This window comes from Chenopodium album, chromosome 7 (assembly GCF_948465745.1).
Source record: "Chenopodium album chromosome 7, dcCheAlbu1.1, whole genome shotgun sequence".
NCBI classification, from domain to species: Eukaryota; Viridiplantae; Streptophyta; class Magnoliopsida; order Caryophyllales; family Amaranthaceae; genus Chenopodium; species Chenopodium album.
This window is the reverse complement of record NC_137840.1, coordinates 56,912,595-56,919,416: the sequence shown is the minus strand read 5'-3', so window position 1 is coordinate 56,919,416 and position 6,822 is coordinate 56,912,595. Positions and strand designations below refer to the sequence as shown.

Below are 6,822 nucleotides of genomic sequence, written 5' to 3'. Positions count from 1 at the left end.
ACCTTTTGCTACCAGCCTTGCTTTGTAAATGAATACATTTCCATATTTGTCGGTTTTCATCTTGAAAATCCATTTACATCCGATAGGTGTGTAACCTAATGGTAAATCAACCAAGTCCCATACTTGATTTTCAAACATGGAGTCCATTTCGGATTTCATGGCCTCTTGCCATTTTGCAGAGTCGGGGCTCGTCATAGCTTGATTGTAGGTTGCTAGCTCATCTCCATCCACTACTAGGATGTCCTGATCTTCGGTTAATACAACACCGAGATATCTGTCAGGTTGAGATCTTGGCCGAGTTGAGAAGCATGTGAGCCGCTTGCTCGTCTTCCACTGGTTTGCCAATTAGCTCCAGATGGTTGAATAGCCTTGTCTTGTTAATTACATGAGCTTGAAGTGGCATTCCGGGCCTAAGTCTCGCATTGTAGACTTTTCCCCACACCTCTTGTCTTTCTTTCGAGAGACAACCATCTTGCGGTGGCTTGATCCTCATTTTAGAGAGTGACCTAGTCACATCCTCCACGTGACCATCATAATTGCCCCTAGCACTTTTGGTGACCCTCAAATTGACTACATCCTCAAGAGCTTTGAGCATCATGTCCGGAAAATAGCCGGAGAAAATCTCCTTCCATTGAACCGGGATGGAGTTTGCCACGAGTTTCGAAACTCTCTTGCAATCCATGCTCCATTCTTCATGAGCTTCATCACTCATGATCCCTTTCGAGTAGAAACTAGGGATCGGAGTGTCCAAGATATGCTCTAGGTAGCAATTTCTGAGTGTCTTTCGGAGTTCATCTTCCCATTCCTTAAAGTTCACCAAATTGAGCAAAAATGGTAACTTTTCGGGAAGTTCCGGGTACATAAGGTCATTGTCATTAGTTGAAGACATGATTCTACAATTGAAAGAATTTTAATGAAAAACCATTCAAAATTACTTAAATAAGATTGAATTTTATTCATGCAAATTTTCAATACTTATTTAGCGTCTTATTTACACGTAAAATTGTCCCTATTTTGTGAAAATAAGGTGAATCCAAGATCCGAAGAAACAAAGAGTGGTTAAGCATGCTTTGGCTTGTCTTAACACTCAATCTTCTAGGGTAAGCATTGCCTTGCTAATGGCTCTAAGCCACTCTTGGTTAGACAATCGTCGCATCTAATGCATCTTTGACGATGTATCTCTTTTTCCACGGTATGTGAGGACTCCTCACTCATACCGATGAGTTAAACCAAAACCAACGTGCACACCCAGTGTGCCTTATGAGCCTTGAAGAAGTGATGGCACCTCGCTTTGGCGTAGCCTACCATCACCCTCGTTCGGTTGGTAAGTGTTGTTTTGGAAAGGCAAGTTTGACTCAATATTATTAGGGACCTAGGATTTCTATGTTGGTTGATTTAAGTAAACTTAACTAATCATCGCAACATAAAGAAAACCTAAACATGCATCTAACGAATAATTCACATGTATATATAAGCATAAAATATAAAGCGAAATTATAGATGCATATTGGCAACTAGCATGACCCCTTGAATTCTTCAAATCTTCAAAAGGTCTTCATTTGAAATTCAAGGCTTTGTCTTCCAAGATACGCCGTCTTCAAGACTTAACCAAACTATGCAAATACTAGTGTCTACGACTAGGAATAATCTAAATATTAAGGTACAAAAATACTTAACGGTGCGTAGACCGTATTTAGATTTACAAAAATACATAACGGCACGTAGTCCGTATTTTCTATCCTAATCGGGTCCCACTAGTTGCCATTTCATAAAACCTGTGAGAGAGAATATATATTCCATTCATCCATTCACTATTTGTGAATGGCCCATGCAATTTACAATATCAAACAAGTAAAATGCATTTAAACAACGCGCGCACTAGTAACTAATCTAGGTGGTTAATCCGATTAACACGCCTAATTAAAACTAGTCAAAGTTGTTTAACCGATTATGTAATTTGACGTCATTAATTAATTGAAGCTCCCACTAAATTCCGCATTTCCCTTAATTAATCAAATTAATTAAGTCGGTAGCACCCAAACTTGTCAAAATAAAATTTTGCCAATGCCGCTCAAAACCGAGGCTTAGCCTCCCAAAATTTTAATTAAAATAAACAAAATTAATTAAAATAAATAAAACGGCAAAATAAGCAATATTAAGCCAACCGCATTTCAAGTGGCTTTCGCTTTAAGCGTTTTGCCAAGGAAACTCGAATAATCGCGGCTCATGCAAACCAAGCATACTACGGCTATTCACCTCACCGCACCAAGCATATGCACACACAAAAAACTCCGCACACACGGTCCGCGGCAAGCAGCCATGGGCTGCTGCCACTGCCGCACGCACGCGCACGCACAGCCATGGCTGCTGGTGCGTGGCTGCTGCGGCCGTGTGCTGCTGCCGCGCGCACTACTACAAAGTTGGCCTAATGTAACACCTTGTGGTAACACTTTATAAGTCAAGATATAAAAAGATATATAAGTAACACTTTGGTAACACTTAGATAATCGGTAGCACTTGTATGTAACACATATGTAATTTGTAACACTTTAAAGTATCACTTTACATAGAGTAACACATTTATGTAACACTTTGATTATGGGTAGCAGTTATATACCTCAAAAAATAAGACCCTAATTGTTTAACTCTCCTTTCACTTTTTCTATTAGCTCTTTCTCTCTCATCTCTTTCACATTTCCCTCTTTTCCCCATCCATCTTTGCGATTCACACTTACCATTTTCTTCATCAATGGAGATTGGAGAAGCTCAAAATCTCTCTGAAATTTTACCCCAATCTTAACCTCCTCACCAAACTCTAGCTTCTTAACAAGAACTCAACGACAAAACTGTAACCCTAGGTCCGACTCAATTTAACCATCAAACCACGAGAAGATGACCGCTACGGTTGAAGGAGATCAATTCTACGGCAAAGAAGAGATGACGAGTCGCAGAAAACAACGTCTTCAGTCGATAGAGCTGCTGCTGCCAGAAATCCCTCATCTCTACTCATTTTTCGCTTAATTGATCCTAATTTTCATTCTCACTCTTCAATTTCCACAATTAGTAGCAAAATTATTGTCTGAACAACATTATTTCTTCTAGTAAGCTCAAATCCGTCGAATTTTATCGATTAGATGTCTTCTCTTGCTCTAATTGTGTTTGGAATTTGATAATTTTTGACATTTTTGATTAATTATTCTGCGATTCACATTTTTGAAATAAACTAATTTGTAATGTGTTTGATTGTAATTTCTCAGCATTCAATGTTGTTCTTTGTGCTCTGTATTGCGACATTTCCTAGCTCAATCGAGCTTGAATTTTTTATTTTATTTTATTTTTGTTTTTATTTTGTAGCATTATGAGTATTGTAGAGGAAATTGTTTAAGAATGTTTAATATTTGAGCATTTGAGTGGATGTATTCTTGATTTCATCATAATAAAACTACTAAATGATATGATGAGGCTGTGAAATTTTGTTTGAATTTGGTTTGTGAAATAAAAGGCAGATTACTTTTTATATGTTTATTGTTGTTGTTAATTGGATATTTTTGTTTGTGTAGTTGAATTGAAAATTACTATATGACTACTACTATGGGATTTGGGGAAAGATGACTAGATAAGAACAAAAAGAAGCTAAGCTATTTAGTACGAAGTATTGTTTGCTTGTTTTTTGAGAGTATCCGAAGCAGCTTGTTGCTCTTCGTGTCCGTTAGTTTAATGGACAATTATCCTTCTAGCGAAGAACTGATCATCAAGGTGCTTTTGTTTTGCCCCTCTTATTTTTAAATTTGCTTATTTTTATTTATTTTCTTAGTTCAAGTCTTTTTACATTTATTTAAGAGCTCAATTTTTGTTCAGATTGCGTTGGAGTAGTGATTATATTGATATTATAGTATGACTTTTAACGCTACAATCAATAGTCATGATGTATCTTTGCTAAATATCTTATGTTAAGTGCTATTTTTCTAATTTATGCATTATGTATTATGGAGAACTTATGTATTTCTTTTGAGTGTGTACTGTATTGGTCATGAAACTTGCATGCTCGGGCATAAATGTTCTTAGAAGCACTAGTCACATATTTATTTGAGTTTAAAATGTTTTGTGTTGCTGTTGAACTTAACAATTTTCTTTGCCAATAGATCAAATCTATTAAACCAAAATCTACTGAAGCACTTTTTGCTAGAAGATAGCAGTGAACCACCCTCTTGTTGAGAATAGTGAGGCTCCAGCTTATGAAAGCTCCGAAAATCCGACGATTTAGCAAGGTTGACGATTATTGAAGGTACATGACTCTCCACCAAAATCAATTATTATACTTCAGATTTTGTAGAATTAATAAAAAAAATTAGAGTTGATGATTTATGTAATTTAATTGATGCATGTGTAAGCTTGTATTGATTTAATTCAGAACCTTAATTAGGATAAATAGTTGTTGAATTTTGGCTGTAGGTTGTATGTTGGTTGCCGGTTCGATGTCGAGTTTGACTGGGCTTGGTTTTGGATAAATGTTTATTGAATGAGTTTGGCTCTGTTTGGGGGGGGGAATACAAAATAATATCAGCTAGAATCAGTTAAACTTTGTAAAATGCGGTTATCAGCAAATAAAAAAAAAATCAAATTTTAGTGTGTGAAATTTGTTTTAATCTATAAAATTATAATAGAGAAGAACAAGGCCATAATGCCACATGCCATGATGATGACCTTTAACTTTGAATGAATCGAATTAAATATTTTTCTCTTGTACTCTGCAGGATCAGGAAAAAAATCAGGAGGAAGAAAGTTCTAGCTGCAAATACAGAAGATATTGTTCGTGTTGAGTCTAGTTCAGCTGTTCAATCCCGGTTTGTGGACATGAAAATGGTCTTAAAACACCGAAAACAACACTTAAATCAAGGATTGCAAGGGAGAGAATCAACAAAAAGAAAATTCCAATTGGGAATGGATTTGGATATGATGCTGACGACACAACAACAGATTGGAACACGTGTCGACCAACATCAAGTTAAAGTAGGACAACAATCTAAGAGGAAGTTAGTCTCTTCTATATCTAAAAAATCCCAAGTGAGATTAGGCAAGTCTACTGCGCAGAAAAAATATCAATCCAGTCTGCAAGAGATTGGGAATGGTGTCCAAATTAAGAGAGGGTAGAGTAAGGCAAGGGTGTTTTGCTGTTGTTACTGCTTTTTTTTTTTTTGCTTATTCTGCTGTTTCTGCTGCTGCTATTTGCTGGTGCTACTACTGTATGCTGCTGATCCTCTGTCTTTTTCTATTGCTGTAATCTGGTATTAATGTCTGCTTTTATCGGTAGCCGCTGTGTTCGCTAGCTATGCTGCTATTATAACTGTTGTTTCCTACAACCGCGCTGACTTTTATAGAAATTGGAGGTCTAGAAGAGACCGAAGTTCACTTTCTTTTTATTTTGATTATTAGAGTGTTTAGCCAATAAAAAAAATTGGTGTTTATGGATATTTTTTGTAAGAACTATGAAATTAATTATTTTAATTCAAATTATTATATGGAGTATGTTGTATATGTTAATTTCTTATAGTTGTTGTTGTACTTATATATATATATATATATATATATATATATATATATATATATATATATATATATATATATATATATTAAAAAATATCAAAATAATAATAATAATAAATGTTACTTATTAATTAATAAGGTGTTACAATAGTTTGCAAAAGGTGATACATATGTCAAATAAAATGCTACTAAATGTCAAATGATAATTGAAAAAATATTACATAATAATCAACAAAGTGTTATATTAGTTCTAAAAAGTGATACATAATGTCGAATAAAGTAATACCATATGATTAAAAAATGTTACTTAAGACAAGTAAGTGATACATAAGGTATAAAAAGTAACACTTTAAAAATGATACTAATAATATAAAAAGTGTTACAAAAGAGGGTTTATAGTAACACTTTCAAAAGTGTTACCATACATTACCTAAAGTGTTACATAAGACCTTAGGTAGCATGGGCGGAAGTATCACCCAGTAAAGTGTTACATATTGTCTATAATAACACTTTTACCATTTTATGTAACATTTTTTGGGTGTTACTTGAGGTTAGTTTTGTACTAGTGGCGTGTGGCCCCACGCAAGGCGAGGCAGCCACATGCGGGCTGCTATGCAGCCCGGCTAGCCAAGGGTGGTTCTTTACCTCGTTTTGCGTGCCATGGCCTCGGGATTTGATCCCATTTCGCGAGACATAATTAATTAATTCTAAATTAATTTTAGAACTAACTTAATGAGCAAAACATAAAAATTTTAAACAAGTCTAACTTAATAAAATTTCAAAGTGCAAATAACCAAAATAATTCCAAGAACTATTCTTAATTAAATTGGTTTAGCTTGGTGCAATAACAAAGTTGAGGCAATTTCTCACTTTTAATTTAATCAATTTAAATTAAACTTGAGAATTTGACAAAGTAATGGGAAGTTGGAAAAATATGAACTTTAATGTTCAAATGAAAATTCCAACATCTAAATTTTGTGAATCCTTGAAAATTATATCTTCCAACATGAAGATAACCAAATTTCTATCACAAAAATTGAAACTTTATGTTTCCAATCAACTCAAAATGATTAAAACAACAAAGTTTAACACAAAATAACATGGAATTTAGTGGTTTTAAAAGTTTCAATCACTTATCACAAATAAAGATTGAATCTTTAACACTTAGGAAGCCTCAAAACAAAAATTTTCACACTAAAAAGCAATTAGTTTGCAATTATGTGAAAATAAATCAACCTTTAAGCATCAAATACTACCAAGTAAGTGTGCTCTAAGGGG

At 34.6% G+C, this 6,822-nt stretch overlaps 1 long non-coding RNA gene across 1 annotated transcript; it reads left to right on the top strand.

Moving 5' to 3' along the window:
* Positions 1-3,950: 3,950 nt before the first annotated feature.
* Positions 3,951-5,310, top strand: LOC145637961 (uncharacterized). The gene is made up of 2 exons (XR_014114562.1): positions 3,951-4,285; positions 4,755-5,310. It is a non-coding gene; the product is annotated as an uncharacterized LOC145637961 (long non-coding RNA).
* The last annotated feature ends 1,512 nt before the right edge of the window (positions 5,311-6,822 follow it).